The 20,760-nt window shown below is 40.6% G+C and overlaps 1 protein-coding gene across 1 annotated transcript in view; it reads right to left on the bottom strand.

The window, feature by feature from the left end:
• The window catches only part of LOC131679233 (protein amalgam-like), a 425,726-nt gene that overhangs the window by 371,745 nt on the left and 33,221 nt on the right, over positions 1–20,760 (bottom strand). The window contains exon 2 of the mRNA XM_058959907.1: positions 7,318–7,911. The gene's annotated coding sequence lies outside the window, so the exon portion shown is untranslated. The remainder of the gene's footprint in view (positions 1–7,317; positions 7,912–20,760) is intronic.

Below are 20,760 nucleotides of genomic sequence, written 5' to 3'. Positions count from 1 at the left end.
TTGTCCCAGGCACGTAGCTAGAGTGAGGGCTAGGGGGCTAAAGCCCATGATTATGAACGCTTTTTAACAATCTTGTAGCTCGTTTGGTGTGAACAAATTATTGAGAAAATGTTAAAGAAGATTGCTGTTTCCAACAACCAAAAACAATAGTCACGAAACTTAGTGTGGTTTATGCTTCTTTGTATTGTGTGCCTTGTCTGAAGGATAAAGCAAACTTTTACTATACTTCTTGTCCTAGTAATCTGTCGAGATGAGTGAGTTGCAGAAGCAAGACGTGGTGCTCCTACCTACTGTGATTATTGATGACTTATATAAGACCGAGTATTCGTGATGGGGAACATTTTTTGAAAGTGAAAATGGAGGTTAGGCTTACGATAGTCACGTTTATCGAATTCTACCATGTCAGGTTTTCAGAGCTCATAGCGTTCAACGAATTAGCCCAGGCGAAACTATTCATTTTGGCGGGCAGCAACCACGATGATAACGCGGAAGTGTTCAATATCGATATAGATATGAACGACCCCTTACACGCTGTTGGTGAGGAAAAAAATATTTCCCGCCTCGTAAACAGGTATCCACGTGCAATGGCTAAGAGCGAGATCTGCTGAACAACCACTCGTTTTATTATTTTTATTGTTGGAAATAGGTATAAATAGATAAAAGAACCACTGTTCCGATTGGTTAAAGCATTGAACCGAGTCCACTAAATCAGTTATTTACAAGAAAGTAGAAATTTTATGGACGACTGAGTACAAAAACTCCAAAAGTGAATGCTACATCGCAAGTGATTGTCCCGTTTAACAAAACTCAGATTTAGTATTCGATATTTGCAACTCTATATTAAATTTAAATGACAAGTTTTGAATTGCCCTTCAATTTTAATTTTTTTATTAGGTCTGTGCAGTACTCTTAGTATAAGTACTAGACATCACATTCAAGCCTACTAGACAAAAAAAAATTCAACTTACTAAGAACGATATAGCCAAGACGACAGTTTTTGTTTCCGCATCATTTTAACGCAATATCATTTTCATTGGCACTTAGATTCATTTTCATGCGAAGAATTGGTTCCGTAATAATATACTGTTGCGACTAAAATGTTGTGACTGATTGAATCTATAAGTCCAATTATTCCCAATGTTCCATGTCTTCAGTCTGTTTTTGTTCGTTTTGAAATAAAAAGAGAGAGATGATCAGAAATCACGGAGGAGGAAAAATAGAATCAGCTAATCAAAGTCGTCTCAAGAGCATCGCTTCTATCTTTTCTATGTACTTAGAACGAGTGCTTTCTGAAATGGACTCTGATCCTCTCAATTCGGTTTGAATAAAACGGCATTTTCGAAAGCACCTAACGTTTTCGTTACCCGCACAACATTCAGCGTTAGGTGTAACAACTTTAATTGCAATTGTTTCCCAAATTTTGTTAAAGCATCAAAAACAATTGCAGCATTGTAGCTTTCTTCAAGAAGTTATGAATCTCCTCCAATCTACCTGATGATTGCTAAAAAACATTTGAGCTAATTAAAAACGAAATTACTCAGCATGTTAGTGTCAAAATGTTTCAATTGACTTAGAAAGTGTAACTACAAGCATCATAGCAAATCGATCTGCTAGAAGGAACTAGGTAGGCTTTATACAGTGCCGCTGACAAAATTTTTGCAAAAGGTTCAATATAAACTTTAAACATTTAAAAAAATGCGTAAACTGGAAGATAACAGTAATTAGTTTAGTAGATTAATTCATTGAAATATATCTTTTGTATTGTTCAAAAATCCAAGAATTCCGAAAAAGAAACAATATGCTCAAAAATAATATTTGCTTGGTTTAGGTAATTTAATCGAGTTGGAACGGTAATATTGTAATTCAATAGAGATGAACTTCTTATTTGTGCTTTGTAGAAAAATCAGTAGTTTTTTTTGTAATTAAGCAAAATTACTGGTCTGCCTTTTGCTATTAGTTTCAAGGATCTAGTAGAAGAATTGCTTAGAAAAATCAGCCAGTCTAATGATATAAAAACTATCAATTTCATAAAAAAAAGGATCTGTTAAAAATCTGAATATTTTAAAAGGTAAATAATCAGTTTTTCTCACTTCTCTGATAGTGTCGCCGAAAATAATCGTAAATGTATTCTCATTTAAATTGAAAATATTATAAATTTGCGTTAAATAGGAGTTGAAATGTTTCTCCGCATCTACAAATCGCCTATCTGATCAGAAGATTGGTAGCGAATTCCGACATTATCTTGTATTTGTATTCAAATATTTGAAATCGAACTGACACTGAATCTTATCAGGAATCAGTAGCGACTGGCACAAATGGCACGTTCCCCATATTGAACGGAGATTTGTGCCTTGCCGTGATTTGTCTTTTTGTCATTTCCATGATGGGCAGGATTGGGGAAGTTGTAAGGTTAGGGATGAGGAAAAAAACGACACAGAGAACATAGACAATAGGGAAGTATTCTTCACTCCCAAGGGAAAAACACTTCTCGATGAGCCCCGAGAGTATATTGAGATAACAGAATGACGACGCCCTCGAAGAGATATTGTCATTCAAATTCGGCTAAAACCGATTTAGGTTTATAAACTATCGTCGTGCCATTTGGAAGCCATAGTTCAGTTTATTACCCTTTTTCGCTAGAAATTTTAGGGTACGGCCGTCGATACTGCAAAAATAACGCTGTATTTTCTCTGTAAGCGACTTGATTCTCAGAACTTCCCAGCAAACTGCCCACGAACCAGGATTATGAAACTCTAGCCTCATCAAAATATAACTATTCTTCAAACATTCCTTGGGATTCCACGAAATGTAAAGGAATACCTTATTCTAGTGAAGGTTATATGGTTCGACAATTAAACGGAAGTCCCCTGCCTTCTCACTTCTTTCCTCCAAGTCCTATTTCAGACTAATACAGCTTTGTTCGTTATCCGGACAGAACCAAACAATACCATATCTAGCCAAACTCACTGAATCTGGGGATGAATGAGTTAAGAGGGAGACACCCTTGAAGATCTTTTTACAGATCATCCTTTAGCGCAATCGAAAAGTGACCTCTCTCCAACCTTGCTTGCACTCGATAAGTATTGAGACTCGAAGACTCTATACAATGAGCCGAAGCATTGTTGAAGAGAGCACCTCTGGGGTTATGCTTCTTTTCTTTGATTTTGATAATTGTTCTACATCGGATCTACACGGATCAACAGTTTCAGCAATACGAGTGGGAATTCACAATCTAGCTAAGTCCACACAATTAAATCCAGATTTTTCTACCACTTATTTAAAATTAAATTATCACACAGTAGAGCCGCAAGAGGTTACTACATCTAGGCATTGAAGTGAGCAGAGACGATGTACTTATAATCAGATAACGACGGTTCGAGCTCGTTGAGTACGTCACCAGTTTGTCAACTCATGCGTAATACAGTCTGAACAGAGAGTTACATCTAACGCCTCTTCTCTGCCATATCGTGCAAATGTTGGGTGATTTGCTGCATTCACTATGTGCAAATTTGTACTGCTTAATCAGTCCATCAATTCGATACCGCTCAAATTAATATCTGAGTTGCATCAAATTATTTGGTGGGTATTTACATTACTATTTACACTACACAGCCGATTATGAGTGGAAACCCATTTCTGCAACAGTATGATACAACCCTTTTGAAGTCATCAGAAGGTGACGATTCATTATGCAGCGAATATGCCGAACAATAGACTTATTTCCTGTTACCAACAGACATATTGACTCTGACAGCACAAATGTCACGAGTTTGAGGTCGAATAAAAGATATACGTCGATAGCACTAATCACAAGTTTACATGCACGAGCCATTCAGCGTGAATTTGTCATGCCATTTTGTGATAAGCTACGAAGACGGGGTTAATTAGCTTTCCAAAATAGAAGTTTCCTTCATGGAAGTACGGCTGTAGAACCTATGAAAGCTATTGCTTCCTGCAAAAGGCGGGATAGATTCTTAGATGCTGTACGTCTATGCTGAAGATTAATTTGGGCTACTCGAACCATGGTCGATCAGAGCATTGTACATTTCATCACTGTATTGTACTTATTGTGAAAATATTATAAATTTGCGATAAATAGGAGTTAGACCGTTTCTCTGCATCTACAAATCGCTTACCTGATCAGAAGATTTGTAGCGAATTCCGACATTCTCCTGACATCGACCTGTTGGCAGCGTAGTTAGTGTTGCGCATTTCAGTCTGCAGCACTGTTCGTGGTTGGTACGTATAGGTTAATTTGTGATATGAGATCAGGAACGTCATATTCAGCCAAAAGAAGCTTAGACACGAACGTAGCTTTCGACGAGTGTCTATGATCGTCTAAAGCATCTTAAACCTAATAATCGACAACGGTCTTCGTGTGGCGGCAGGTTCAGCGTCTCGTTCCAAGGCAATTGACGTAAAGCATATCGTATAACGATGTTTGCAAATTCCAACGGTGAAAATTGTAGTTTGTAAATTAATAATGAAAATCAAATTCGAAAGCAATAATTCGTTTATGTACTATAGCTTATTCTTGTGTCAGATAACATATTCTCTGTTGCCTTAGTTTTGGAACCAGACCTTTTCAAAATTACATTCAGTTTCCAATGACTAGTTTCGTTCACCAAAATTAACACATTTAGGCAACAAGTTTTAAGCCCCTCCCGAAACAAAATCCTGGCTACGGGCCTGCCTTGCCCTATCGACCACCGTCACCAAAAGGCGGCGCGAAACTGGGCGTCAGAAGACCACGCTAGGGCCTTGGTGGTACATCACTTTTGACCTCGTCCAAATCGTACTATTTTCCATTTTCCAGGCCATTTTTTTAATCTGCTACTTCATAGGAACGAAACAAAGAGAATATTAGAGCAATCCAATCACTGAAACCCGAGTTATCAACGAAATAGTGTGACATCTTGAGTAAGGAGATGGATATTAGCTACATCCTAAGGACGATTTCCTGGTAAGTAATGTTTGTTTGTTTTGATATTAGGGTCGAGAATACTCACGAGCAATCCAAACTTTTTCCTCACGACTGGATTAAAACGTAAAACAAAAGAAGTCTTCGCCACAGCAGCACTCACCAAAACCCAATTAAGACAGTGCAATAAATCCCTTACCCAATAAGAAATAAATCTTTTCTGCATCAGTCACACTCGGAGCTGACAGTGCGCTAACCTAGATTATACTCAAGACCTCTGTTTGGTTCTGCTCTCAACAAAAGTGCGCCAACCATTATTTAACTTTTATGAACATCCCAAATCCTGCCCCATCAATCAGGGTTTCTCTCTATCCTCCCACACGAACGAACAACAGTGCCAGCACATTAGGCTCGAACACAATGCCAGTCGGTCTTCCCGTCCTGCCTAAACAACAGCGACTGCTAGTTTGCTTACTTCATAATTCATTAAATTAACTTCGCCTATAAATTTACCACGCAATACCAGCGCTCCCGGTCGGTCGGGCCAGGAACATTCTCCTGCCTGGGCGGTTACTTCAGCTGGCTTTCCCCGAACCACAAAGCACAGCGCAGGATGTTTCACGGGTGAAAGACCCCCCTTCGATCATCTCCATTACCTTCCGCTAGAATTTAGAGCTGAAAGTCATCGTTTCGGATAATTCAACAATTTAATACGTGAAGTCGACGAATCTATTCGTGTGCCCTGGCTATTAACAGAATGTATTGAGCAAATAAAGTTCTATTAGGGAAGAGTAAATTCGCACTGATCATCGTACTTAAAATGAATTTATCACGAAGCGTGCAGCTAACCAACAGTGTACCTTACTATATGCCGCTGAATGAAGAAGGGCCTTAACGACATTGGAAAAGAAGCAAGAAAGATATTTCATTACACACACGCCTTTCCGAATCAAATTAGGAACCGTTCATAAACCACGTAGCAGCATTTGCACAGCGACTCTCAGAGAGCTTGGACACTCTTCTCAGATCGTGCAGTATAATGCACTATTGTATAGGGCAACGTTTACTTATCTACTTTCAAGGTTTTCTTTTGTGCTCTCCGTCTCTATCTGTTTGGCTTTTTTCTTTTATGTATGAATAGTTGTCATTCGAGCTTTCTTTTCTGCCCTTCCTACCATATTGCACTAGGCACTACGCCCCAGGGTGAGATGGATGTCGCAATAACACGATTCCTCGGCTGAAACTATACCCATGCTCCTCAATGGGGCTCTTGTTGATCATCTTCCGGGCCAAAGACAAAAAATTTAAGCTATTGAAGATTTCTAGAGCCCTGACGAAGCGATATTCGGCGGCGACAAAAGTTCTACCTGCTAATCTTAGGGTGGTTGTAAATAATCTGAAGCAAGCATATGATATTACTGACTACGGGTCTTTTACGACGGAGTACAAAGTCTACGTACCAGCAATCAAGGTCGAAATTGATGGCGTGGTTTTCGGTTCGAGTTAAAATTGCACTGATCCGCTGAAACACGGGGTTGCTTCAGCCAATGAAAATACTGGATTTCAAACGATGGCATGCAGGATCAGTCACAGCTGACGAGAAGAGAACATATATCAACTCACACTTATATCGGATGATCTTCATCGGCTCTTCTCGATTTAACTATCTTCTATTCGACAAGATTCATCCACCCGTTCGCCTTTCTGTGCCACGGATCATGAACTGTATTAATTGCAAACAACAACTACCCATCGTCACTATAAAGTTTAAAGTTCGTTGTGGGAAACGCGGTTGGAATCAAGGGGATGATTCCAGTAAAAGGGATGTTGAAAAGTGTCTCTACTGTCGGGGATCTACATGATCTCTCTCGACAGGTCACGTGCATGAACAGCGCGAGGAGGAACTGAAGTATTTTTTTCAGGGATGCTCTAAGAAACAATAGATAGAGGATGAACCTTTTCTCACAAAGCTCATGAATCATCTTTCAAATTATTTACCTATTTAGGGGACGAATGAGTGTGATTCCCTACGACAACATTCGTCCGAGTGCTTGCGTACCTGCGCTTCTATGGTTTTATATCTTCGAAAATTCATTGAAAAGGGTTCTAAAACTGTTGAAGTACATCCATAGATAGATTATCTCTTGCTTTAAGCAATAATACAATGCTCGATTTTTGATTCTTGCAAAGGAGAATAAAATAAAGTACAGAATACTATCAATTTAATTATCGAAATAATCGCTGCTAATCCCCGTACAATGAAAAGGGCATGATAAGCCCTCAAGGAATTAAACATTATTATCCGCAGATTATTCCTGTTCCTACACCGCACCAGTTTCGAAACACCCAAATCAAAAGTGCAATGCACGTAAAAGTATAACAAAAAGGATACTCACCGAAAGAAACCTGATAGACTACCGCCAACTGTTCAGTAGATAAAGATGATGATCCCCGAGAGACCAGTACCGGCAATATTAATATGAACCACCACTGACTAGCTGAGATATGTATAGCTCGACTATGTTTTTCACCAACTGGACTTGAAAATAATGCCTTTTACCGTTGTTTCAATTTTACCCCGCTTCTTCCCAGCTCGCTATGCCCAGGGTTGGCAGTCACTGGAAAATCTCACTTTTCGGCTGAACGATGTGAATTTATTTTATTTTATCTCCTGTTTCACTTGGCTTCTCACTTTCACGCTTGATGTTGCCTTCCGAAATTAAGCGGCTGCTTGTCTGCTTGCTTCTCTTCGGATGCTCAGTTTTTACACTTTGGCTTTGTTCGGCCTTTTTTTTGTCCTGTACTTTCCCAACTTTTGGTGGTTATACTATACATACACGTTTAACGCTCGAAAGACTCAACTTTTTCCACCCGTTTTGGGCCGGTTCTCTATCACCACCGGGACACACTGTTATTTGCTATGTTTTATGGATGTTTTCCACACTCGAAGAAGTATCCCACGACGTTCAACCAGAGCACAGCAGGATACGCTATAAAACAATTTAACACTTGTCAGTAAGTCAGAGAGAATGAAATGTGGGAAGCAACGCGGTGGTGTGAAAATTATTCCGGAAAGAGGAATTTCCGGGTGTCCTTTGTTCTAGCGATGATGACTAGATGGAACAGCGTGGTGAAAGATTCGTTGTTGTTGTGGAATTTTGTTTTAATGATATCGTTTACGGTGAATTATCAATCTAATAATTGGAACTTGCAAGTATCTGTTTTTAGAATATGGTGGATTTTTACTGATCGTAGAGCATCCGTTTCTCATCGAAGAACATTCATTTCTCTTGCATCTACCAGTTACAAATGGTACTATTGGAATAAGAATTAAGAAGCTCCCGAAAAGGCATATTAGCAATGTTACATTCCCTGATCAATTATATCCTATTCTGCATTGCAAAATTCCCAAATGGGAAAAATTTTGGACAAGACCAATTTTTTGTGCATAAGGACACAATACCTTACCTAAAGCTGTTTTTTATTGTTTTTAGTGTTTCGGTTTCTTCTCATCAGTAACTAGCACCAAACGGGTGTCTAGTTAGGCGATGGATCTAAACTATTACCCAAATTAGCACTAGTTAGACACTAACATTCAAAAAGTCCCACGTGTTACGTGAACACTAAACAACTGGCTTATACCGAGTGATGTCTCGATAGTAAGTACAGAGGTTCTAGCGAAAAGTTGGCTTCTTTCGCAAGACTTAAGTTATACAGGTCATGTCGCAAAAATTACTAGTTGCGCTATTTACAATAATACAATATATCGCATAATATACCTATACCATAATATACCATAACTAAGGAAATTCATGGCTATCTAGAAAAATATTTAACTTAACTGGGTAATATGGGGAGGTTTGAAGATGAAAATTTTGAAAAGAAACATTCCACATGCGTTATTTGAACTTTTCGTATCTGAATTGAATTTTAAATGAATAGCTCCGGGAAAATAAGTCTCCCAAAGACTCCACTCTCGATGGGGGATCCAAGTACAATGTTTCTTCTAACTTATCGTTGTCCATTTTTGCCCTAGACTAAGTACAATTCAATTGTTGTTTCAATGGTAATCACAATTAGTAAAGAAGCGTTGGGTGTACTGTGTAAGGAAACGTTTGATCTCACTACATTTTCGCCATACACATTACAATGTAACAACAAATGAACCCGAAGGTACCCTTTTCATAACCAATGTAACTAGAAACATATTTATTCGCAGAAAACTAAGACTTATAATGTCAAGCATGTCTATCCATCAAGAGCAGTATTATGTCTTGCGTTTCCAACAAATTAAATACTTATCCTAAAAATTTGAACCATTTCTTTTTCGTAGTATTGGTTTGTATACCACTCATTTATCCATATTTCCTGAACGCAAATTCCGAGCGAAACAATATACAAGCTATAAGGATGACTGGAAACAGACTGCATTATAATCAACTGAATGGCTTGTGTGCTATCGACATAGCATAGCTTCACACTATTTACATCAATGCAAATAATTTTTTTTTTAAATATCTACCTTTCCCATTCACAAATCGCCTTCTCCGTCTGTCGCTCTCTGTTTAAAGGGCTTGAAAGCACATGTGACCTTGTCTTACTTTACTATCCAATATTGAAATCCAAAACAAATTGAACGTTTCAGGTTCCTGAAACCTAATTATGGTCCAGCAATAAAGTAGAAACACCAGATAATCTTAAACGACGGCGTCAAGAAAAGAACAACGAAAACGAAAAGGTGAAAACAAATAGGAATGAAAACTTTAGATAGTTCATTGCATACTAATTAGTAATTTTTCACATGATGGGATTTTCAAAACTTTCATAACTTTCTGATACAATAGTTTTTTTTTTAATTTCATTCTAAATAGTCAATTTTTTCAGTTTCTTCATTTCATGGATTTTATTCGTTCTGTTTATTTTATTCATTTGAAATATTTGACTAATTTTAAGTATATGATCTTTGCATTTTAATTATTATTTATATCATTCAGTATTTTTTTTATTCATTTTGTTCATTTGGGTTCATTTTATCTATTTTTTTCGTTTCATTCTTTGAATTCACTCTGATCAGTTTATTTTTTACATTTTATTCGTATCATTCATTTAACCTATTTTAATCACTGTTTTCCATTTATGCATTCTATTCAATTTTACCAGTTTATACATGTTTTCAGTTCCTTCATTTTAATAATTCGACTATTTTTCTTTTAAATTTTCATTTCATCCAAATTAATTATTTGACACAATTTACTTTTTTCTATTAATTTATATCTTTTTAACATCGCTTAATTTTTCATTTTAATCAGTTCATTTTCTTCTTCCTTTTATACATTTTATCAATTCTATTCGTTTTGTTTATTTGATTCGATAGTTCTATTTATTTATTTTATTCAATTTATTTTTATTAGTTTTATTCTATTCATTCATTCCAATAATTTTAATCATTTTATCCATTTCATTCATTTGATTCATTGCATTCACTGGATTCATTAAATTCATTCTATCCATTTGATTCAGTTGATTAATTTGGTTAATTTGATTAATTTGATTCATTTTGTTCATTTCTTTATTTTATTCATTTCATAATCAGTCATTCCGCTTATTTATTTCGTTCAATTTGTTAGTTTGAGTCAATTTAATTTGTTCAATTAATTTTATAACTATTTTTAAATATTGCCTAATTTTTCATTTAATAAGCTAATATGATTTTTTATTATTCATTGTACTCAATGAATGAATTTGAAAACATTTTGTTTTTCATTTTTTGCTTTATTTATTTTTATTTTGTTCGTTTTATTAATTTTCTATATTTAATTAAGTTTATTCGAGGTTTTATTCGTGTAGGACTATAAACTGCAAAGTAATGAACGAGTTCAGCAAACTAATGAATTTTTCAACAGTGACATGTGTAAGAAATGTTTCATCTCACTGCTAGATGGATTAAGTTGGTTTTTTTTAAATTTTATATTTTAGTGTTTCAGATTCTCCTCGTCAATAACTAGCACCGAGCTTGAAATGCTATATGTCGACGCTGAAACACTTGAAATCAGTGGCGGATCCAGGAGGAGGGTTCGATGAGTCCGGACCCCGTCAAAAACATTCAACTTGTTAAGAAATTTTAAATTAGTTTTAATTTTGAAATAGTTTCAAACTCAAAATCATTTTAAACCAAATTTTTCACTGGTTTTTATTAAATGCGGTTATCGCATATAACGAAATGTGTTAATTTCAAAATTGAAGTTTATTATAGGAAATTTTATTGAGGGGGAGGGGCTTAATGGGAGGGGACTGGATGGGGGAAGGGGGGTTTAGGGAATGGTGGTATGTGATGTGTGGGGGGTCTCTCACCGCATTCCCCTAGTTACGCTGCTGTCAAAATACAAAAAATATATTAGTAAAAAAAGTACATTGAAAACCCGTTTTATCAGCCCCAAATTTTGTCAGATTTTCGACCCGATTTCGTCAGCTAGCCAGAGTTATGAGGCTATGTCTACGGAATAATGTTGAATATTTTAACAGATTCGGTTTATTAAAGGACATAAATAAATATGCGTTGTCGTTGCACTTATTTTGCCAACCAAAAACACACCAAAGGGGCTGATAAAAACAGGTGTAATAATGAACGATTGACATAATGGAGGTTGACATAAATTATCATATTGAAATATCCTTTAAGGAAATAACATTATTTTTTCCATTATTATTGAAAACTTCATAAAATACATAAAATACGTATCATCGACTATCTTTTCCTAACATATAGAGTATTGAAAATTTGCTAGAAGAATTGTGTTGAGCACCGGAAGGTAAATATTGAGCAGCTTCCAGCACTGCGAAAGTAGCATCTTTCAAAGCGAGTTTTTCCTGTTTCCTGAACCATATGAACGCTAGAAAAAAGTTGGGCATGTAAGGATTAACTTAGATTAGTTCTTCATGCATGCAAGGTGTAATTGTCCAAGAAGAAAATATATAACCTAGAAGAGCAGCTCATGAAAGAAAGAATGATGCATTTTATTATTCATTCAACGAATATACGAATATTGCTGGTTCTATATTGATTATCACCCATATTCTTAAGCACAATGAGTGTATTCTCGAGGCCATCATAAATAGAGCTACGGAAGCTCTTTGATATGAGAGAGAGTTTATTCCTGTACTGTGATGAGTTACCGGAACGAAAAAGGTATCGCCACAAACGTAAAATCCGTAGCCTAATGTGGATGCTGCACATAACACTGCCAGTTTCCATTGGATCCAAAACTTAATGTCTGTTCATTATTTTTTCCCATTTTTTTGTTAACAACCTATTGAGTCAATTTGTTAAATGTTGAAGGGAGAGCAAAGAGTTGAAGGAAGAAAGTTTAGAAAAGCTTGGAAAGGGTCATATGGGCAAGCTTAGAGTTTTCCGGTGACTTAACCCTTTGTCTACTACCGCAGGAGTCATGATCTTTTGGCATTAGAAATGCGAATCACCTGAGTCTGTGGCATGTCCGGACGAGCGTAAAGTAACTATGTATTTCATGCTGTCGGAATCGATCTTCAACTCCTTGCTCTCCCTTGAGTACTATGGCTCTTAATATTGAAAAATATACTTCACCTTCCAGTCCCTTGCCAATTAAAAGCCGTTACAACAGTCTGTTCATTATTTTGCTTTTTTTTTTTAATATTTGGATGCTTTTGTATTGGTAATAAATCTAAAAGGCTAAAAACTTGCTTGTATCAAAACTGAAGGGATATTTTCTTCATCTCGTCTACAGAAAAATAGAAAAAAAGCTCTTCACTTGTAAGGGTTAAATATATCGCATTGTATTTTTCATTTTAGAGTTCTAAAATAAAATAAATAAGATTTTTCTCTAGAGTTATGCGAAGGTATGGTATAGCAAAGCGTCCTTAAAAACAAGCGAAATCTCTAACGAAAGTCTTGCGATTTTTTTTATATTTTTGTGAATTATGCCTATCGTCCATACCCTAGTAACAATTGTGGTTTTATGATAGTTTTATAGCTACTGATAAAACTTAGAATGCACTTGTAGCGTGCTATAAAACTTCAATTATTACTTGGGTTATGCTTAACGTACATTATGCCAATCGTCCACTGTCCCTAACGTCCATTATGCCTAACGTACTTATGCCTAACGTTTTTATGCCAAACGTCGCGCACCCGATAAAAACGGGTCTTCGTTGTATAAATAATAAAGTTGACGATGTTCAGAGTGATTGCATAACGTTTCTATAGGAGAAAGGCAAAAATGTGAATTTGCTGTGTAGCTGAATCCGTAACCGGAAGTCGAAATTAAATGAAATTCAATAGCAGCCTTTGGGAGCGTTGTATCTTTCATTTAAGACTAAGTTTGAGAAAATCGGCTCGGGCATCTCCGAGTAACCGATGTGCATTTGTTGGTCACATACACACACATACAGAGCAAGCGCGGCGGATCCGTTTGCCAGAGGTGGTTTGAGGTCACCACCACCAGGAGCAGCTGAGGTTATTCAGCGGAACAAGGGAAGGGGAAGCTGCAGTAACAACAGCAGCAGCAACAATAGCCACAGCAGAGCGGGATGAATTACACCTCACAGAAGTCAAGAGTGGTGGCAGCGAAGTGCCTGGAGGAGGAGCTCCACAAGTTTGTGGATGCGAGAAACAATGTCCATAAGGACAATAGGGAGATGGTTCTCAGAATCCGGAAGGCGTTATTGTCTGCCGTGAATGAGTACGACACTGCAACGCGGAGGGTTGATGTAGCTGAGCGAGCACTCGCATCGGCTAAGGCTACTATCTTCCTAGATCTTCCTGTTGTGGCTGCCTACGACAGAAAAAATGTATGATGTCGCTTTGATTGCAGAGCCGTATCAAGTCCCCTTTAATAACGGTAACTGGGTGGCGGATAGATCGGGAACAGCAGCGATACAGGTTATGGGCAAATTCCCCATTCAAGAAGTGATAGAACGCTCATACGTGGGATTCGTGATCGCCAAAATCAATGGCGTGTACAGCTGTTACGCTCCTCCAAGGTGGACAGTAGAGCAGTTTAGCCTAATGCTGGAGCAGTTAGCCGAACAGTTGATCGGTCGGAAGTCGGTAGTCATTGGTGGTGACTTGGACTGTCGAGTGGGGCAGTAGAGTAACCAACACAAGAGGGTGTCCTGCAGGAAGCTCTAGCGAAGTTAGACGTACGATTGTGCAATGAAGATTATGTGAGCACGTTAGAGAGACAGGAGGGAGTCCATCATCGACATCACATTCTGCAGTCCTTCACTGACGGCGAACATGGATTGGAGAGTATGCGAAACGTATACGCATAGTGACCAACAGGCGATTCACTACCGTATCGGTCAACGAAACCCTGCTGCAGTACGGAGAAGGATGACCGGTGAGCGAAAGTGGAAGACGGAAGCCTTCAGCAAAGACCTCTTCGTTGAGGCATTTCGGCCTATCGGCGGGACGGAGAAAGTTGATGCAGCTGACCTAACAAGAAGGATTGTAGCGGCTTGTGACGCCACAATACGGCGAAAGCTAGAACCACACAACAAACGGCGTCAAGTTTACTGGTGGAACGAGACGCTTAGCACGCTACGCGCTGCTTGTCTCAGAGCCAAAAGGCGGGCTCAAAGATCAATATTGGAACCAGATAGAGAAGAGCGCAAGGCAGCGTTTCGGGAAGCAGGAGATCATTCTTAACAAGTTAGATTGCTACAGGGAGCTGTGTCGAGAAGTAGACGCCAATCCCTGGGGCGAGTCGTGATGGCGAAAATGAAGGGCACGACGACGCCAGCTGAAATGTGCCGGAGCAAGCTGATGATAATCTTCGAGGGTCTTTTCCCGAAGCACGATCCAACTATATGGCCAACGACACCGTACATCGAAGAAGAAGTAACAAACACGGACGATCGGCAAGTGACTAACGACGAGCTCGCAGAAGTAACGAAGCGCCTAAAATCAAAGAAAGCCCCCGGTCCGGATGGAATTCCAAACGTGGTGCAGAAAGTTGCGATCTTGGCATATCCGGACATGTTCAGGATGGTGCTGTAGAAGTGCCTAAATGAGGGCAACTTCCCCGAAATGTGGAAGGTCCAGAAGCTGGTGTTGCTGCCGAAGCCAGGGAAATCACCTGGCGAGCCGATCTCGTACAGGCGCATATGTCTGCTGGATACATTCTGAAAACTTCTGGAAAGGATCAGCCTTAACAGGTTGACGAAATTCACGGAAGGTGAGCGCGGACTGTCCAAGATGCAGTTCAGATTCCGCAAAGGAGCATCGACAGTGGATGCCATTCGGACAGTGCTCGAAAGTGCATCTAAACAAAAGCGAAGAGAAGATCGATACTGCACTGTGGTCACGATAGATGTGAAGAAGGCATTCAACAGTGCCAGCTGCGAAACCATCGCTGCAGCGCTGCACATAATGAGGGTTCCCGACTATCTATGCCAGATCCTGAAGAGCTACCTCCAGAGCAGAGCGCTGCTGTACGAGACGAGCGAAGGACAGACGTCAATGCGAGTCACAGCGGGCGTTCCTCAAGGCTCCATTCTCGGTCCAACTCTTTGGACCGGGATGTACGATGGAGTCCTAGCACTGCGGTTACCCAGGAAAGTGAAAATCGTGGGTTTCGCGAGCGACGTGTTACTAACGTTGTTGGGTGAACCACTTGAAAAAGTGGAGCTGTCGGTAACGGAGACAATATACGCGATCGAGAGTTGGATGAACGGTGTCAAGCTGCAAATAGCTCACCAGAAGACGAAGGTGTTGTTGGTCAGCAATTGCAAAGCGGTTCAGCGGATGCAGATCGACGTCGGAGGGCACGTGATTGCATCGAAGTGTGCACTGGGAGTGATGATCGATGCCCGGTTAAGCTTCAACAACCACGTTGACTACACCTGTGAAAAGTCGGTGGCAACAAACGCAATAGCAAGAATCATGCCAAACGTCGGCGGCCCAAGCTGCAGCATGAGACGTCTGCTATCTACTGTTTCGTCATCGATACTCCGATATGGGGTTCCTGCCTGGGGTGCTGCGTTGAAAACCAAGCGGAACCGTGAAAAGTTGAACAGGACTTTTCGGCTGATGGCCGTACGAGTGCTTACAGAACAATATCGTCGGAAGCAGTATGCGTTATCGCCGGGATGATCCCCATCTGCATTTTCCTGACTGAGGACGTGGAATTCTACCAGCGGAGAAATGAACGTAACGCAAGGAGAATGGTCCGAGCGGACTCGTTGGCCAAATGCTAGCAGAAGTGGGACAACGCAGAGAAAGGAAGGTGAACCCACCGACTCAGTCCAAATGTGTCTGCCTGGGTACATAGTAATCATGGAGAGATGAATTTCCATTTGACGCAGTTTTTGTCAGGGTACAGATGCTTCCGGAAGTACCTGCATCGGTTTGGACACGCTTCTTCACCCTTTTGTCCGGAGTGTATGAACGTGCAAGATGAACACCGGAACACGTGGTCTTCGAATGCCCTAGATTCGAGGAAGTCCGAAAGGGTATGCCTGGTGTGACAGTGGACAATATCGTCGAAAAGATGTGCCACGACGAGCATATCTGGAAGCTGTCAATAGAGTGGTTACGAGTATACTCTCCGAGCTGCAGAGGAAGTGGCGAAGGAACCAACAAAGTAGCACCATTGGCTAGAGCGCCGCCGGGATACCACAAATCGGATTCGAGAAATTCTGCCGCCGGGAACTCTCCGACGGAGTAGACCAGTTGAGTAGTACGCGACGTAGTACCGGGTTCGGGTCGTCGGGACACCAGTGAACCGGACGTCAGGCTTCACCGGGATTGCCGGACAGACCTCGACATCCTATCGGGTAGCTCGTGAGTAGGATAGCTCTATCGCCGGGGATTGGAGCGAGTAGACCGCGTCGAATAGCAGGTCATTGGGGCCAGTGAACCGGAAGCTACTCTCCACTCGGAATCGCTGGATGGACCTCAGCATCTACTGGCTGGCCCGTTGAGTAGGATAGATCCACCGCCGGGGGATCGAGAAGATCGGGACGAAGCTACATGGCTCACGGAAATGAACACCGGTTTCGGGAGAAGCCGCTCGGCTTCGGGAGAGCCTTTCTCGCCGGGGAATTCTCCGTCGCAGTAGGCTCGTCAAGGACGAGACCGAGTAGTTCGCAAACAAGTAAGGGCGGGTGCTGAATAGCTAAACGGAGAAGTTGAGCGAAATGGAACGATAGAAAGCCAAAGGGCTCAAGAGATTGTGGTGCTAAAACCAAAGAAGAATCGGTATCGGGAGAACTTCCTTCACCGCCGATGATTGAACTGAGTAGACCGTGACTAGACACCGCCAGTCGCGGATCGTCGGGGTACCAACGAACCGGACGCCCTGTTCCACCAGAATCGTCGAACTGACCTCGACACCTGGCTGGTTGGTTCGGTTTCGGGAGAACTTCTCTCGCCGGGGAATTCCCCGTCAGAGTAGGCTAGGTCCACCGTCGGGGAAAAGACCGAGTAGTTCGCGAACAAGTCGGGAACTCAACGAGTAAATGGAGCTGGACGGTACGAGAAGGGGTTGCGGTGCTAACTGGCACAAGGGAGCTGAGTCGTGGTGCTGCATGGCATAAGGGAGCCCAAGGGATCGGTGAATTAGACAATCTGAAGTTTGCCATCCAGGTTGTCTTCGTAGAGGACAGCCAGCTTTCCGGTTGCCATACAGAAATTATCAGTCTGTGCGGATGGTGAAGAACTGGTGGTGTGTTGAGGAGTGGTGCTATAACCCTGCTGAAGGAACGAACTACTAAGTAGTTGAATAAGAGTGGGTGCTATGCACATAAAAACCCCACCCCGAAGTAATGCCGTAAGATAGTGCCGGAGAGAAATCAGGTTCTGGGCAAGAGCAGTGGTTTTTATCGGGTCGCGTGATGGCAGACCAAACCCGTTCCCTGAGACATTAGGGTTTTTGTACATTTTTCCCGTCTTAGGGCTTTCTTGAAAGTTCTTTAATTAATGCTTTCTAAAAAACACGCACACGTACGCACACACAGACATTTGCCGAATTCGACGAACTGAGTCGAGTGGCATATGACACACGACCCTCCGAGCCGGGATAATATTGACGATGTTCAGAATGATTGCAGAACCTTTCTATAGGAGAAAGGCAAAAAGACTAAAAGCTGGGCAGAAAGCGACAACGGTGTTTAACGAAATCCTAAACCGAAAATATAATAACTACGAAGTTATCTACACAGATGGGTCCAAATGCGATACGACAGTAGGAATTGGTCTCGCGGGTAACAACCAGGGAATCTTTTACAAATTACCAGGCATTTGTTCCATTTTTTCAGCCGAGGCTGAAGCCATGCACGCGGCTCTGGCTCGAAACACTACAAAAACAAATAAGCCAATAGTGCTTTTTACCGACTCTGCTAGGCTCCTTGAAACATCTCAGGGTTCAGGCGATAGAAAACATTTGCGATGAAAGGACAACCTTCTGTTGGCTGCCAGGGCACTGCGGAATCAATGGCTACCACGAAGCAGACAGGCTCGCAGCATTCGGAAGAAGAAGTACACTGCTTACAAACGAAGTCCAGGGAACGGACAGTAAGCAAGATATCGAAAGGTGGATTCGAACTGAGGTAGAAGCAAAATGGAGAATCGAACAAGACCTATTCCTTCGAAAAATTCAAAGAAAAACTCACTGGATGGGAAGACCGCATCTCGGGAAGAGAACAGCAATATTTTCTCCCGACTCAGGACCGGACACACGATGCTAACTCACAAGGGTTTATTTCAGGAAGGCAACCGTACAGATTGTCGAACCTGCAACGCGACACTCACTGTGGAACACCCTGATGCCCTGTATACAAAGAACTGCGGGAACTGTATCAGAACGGGGACTCTATTTGAGACGCGCTGAGCAACGATCCTGTGAAGAAAGAAGAGTTAATATGCTTTCTCAAAGATTCACAACTTTGCAACCAAATTTAAATTAATTTCAACGATGCAAAAATACGAAATGTAATCAATAAGTCAGGAGTGAACTCAAAACTTTCTCCAAAATAAACAAAACAATCAATCAATCAATAATTAAGAATTATGAAAATTTAAGATGACCATAGAACTTAGTTCTCCATACAAACTTTGGTTCACTTTATTTAAAAAAAATTCACCAGGGGTTTTCCGAGACCCCAAACTTTTGCCATTTTTTGGCGTTCTGCTCCCATTTTTTTTTATTTTGTTTCGCAGTGTAATCAAAACAGATATTAGAACCTTATCACTCAGCAGGGATGCCAGGTGCACAGATTTTTCTGTGTTTCACAGATTTTCAATATGCTGCACAGATTGCAAAACTGCACAGATTTCCACAGTTGTCTGTTTTAATGCACAGATTTCCACAGCTTTCTTCTACAATGCACAGATTAGCACAAATTTTTTTACCTTGTGCTTAATTTGTGCTTCACGCAAAAAACAAAAACTAAAAAAAAGGTCACAACATCTTGTTTTCATCCAAATTTGTACGTTTTCCGTAACACAGATAGACACAGATTTTTCAAAATATCACCTGGCATCCCTGTCCCTCAGCTTTATTGTGCATGGTAACTGCTCAATTAGGCAAATCGCATATCATTGTGGTGAATAGTAAAACTGTTATAAAGCACCAAAGTCCCTCCAAATTTCATCTGTTACAACGAGACTCATCTTCCGGACACTAACGGTGCTGAACGTTGTCACTTTCATGAGTAAATATCGTTCCAAGATTGTTCATTGGCTGGAAAAAGCCGCATGAAAGCAACGGTTCGTTTTACAAGCCACTACCTCCAACAAACAGTACCTACACCCGCATATGGAGCCAAAAAAGATGTTACAACGAGCAAGAGAGGACGTTAGACACATACGTGTGCTCCTTCACGCCGATATTTAGTGCTGACAGAAACGACACAACAGTAAAATGCTACTCGGGATGCTCTTCCTCTGCCATCTCCTTTTTCCAGATCAAGTATCATACGATTTACTGTGGTGGTAGTGCTTGTCAGTGTCGTTTCAAATTTACGAAACGTTCCAATAAAACTTCATTTGTTTTCGGTACAATCAACTTTGAATTTGTATTTTATGGAAGATACAGATTGCATAGGGGAGATTTGAGCAATGATTTAAATTTAGCAAAACTTCTATCTTGAAATTTGAGCCTAATGGAAAGTTCATTTTGAGTAATTTATTAACTGAAGTTAATAAATACATCTCAATTAACAAATATATGGGTACAATAGTGAAATTCTGAACTAATCGATGAATAAAATGCAACGAAAAAAAAAACTAAATATTTCAAAAAGTTTTGTATTAATGTTACATTTCACGAACTCACGAATTGCAATGGTTCTTCTCAATCGTATCACACCGACCACCGAACGGACAACGATACTTTGATAACTACACCGATGTACAAATCCAGGACACCGTCAGCAGCGGTACGCCCATAGCAGTATATCAGTAACCCACTATTTGACTGCCGACCACATCCGGCATAAAAAGTTGCTTTCACTCATTCGGCATAGTGACTTTCCCTAGCTGGTCGAGTCCTTTATCACCCCAGTACTTCATATGCGCCATTCTCCGATATGGCCGTGTCGTTCGGTAGGTATCTCGTACACAGGCGGGCTACAGCGCAGTAGTTCAGTCGGTTGCCGAAGAAAATTGGAAAATTTATAGCTCGCACATATGTTGTCTGACCAGGGCGGTCGGTGGTGGCGTATCTGTAATGTGGCAGTGCTGATGGTGGTGGGTGGTGGCTGCCATACTCCTCCGGACGTACCATGCCTTGCACGGTTTGGTCGAATCACAAAAAGCCCGGATACGGAGTCCGGCCAATCCACCGTTACTGGTTTTGGGAGCA

This window comes from Topomyia yanbarensis, chromosome 2 (genome assembly GCF_030247195.1).
Source record: "Topomyia yanbarensis strain Yona2022 chromosome 2, ASM3024719v1, whole genome shotgun sequence".
NCBI lineage: Eukaryota > Metazoa > Arthropoda > Insecta > Diptera > Culicidae > Topomyia > Topomyia yanbarensis.
The sequence above is the reverse complement of the archived record's forward strand: the minus strand, read 5'-3'. Positions and strand labels throughout refer to the sequence as shown.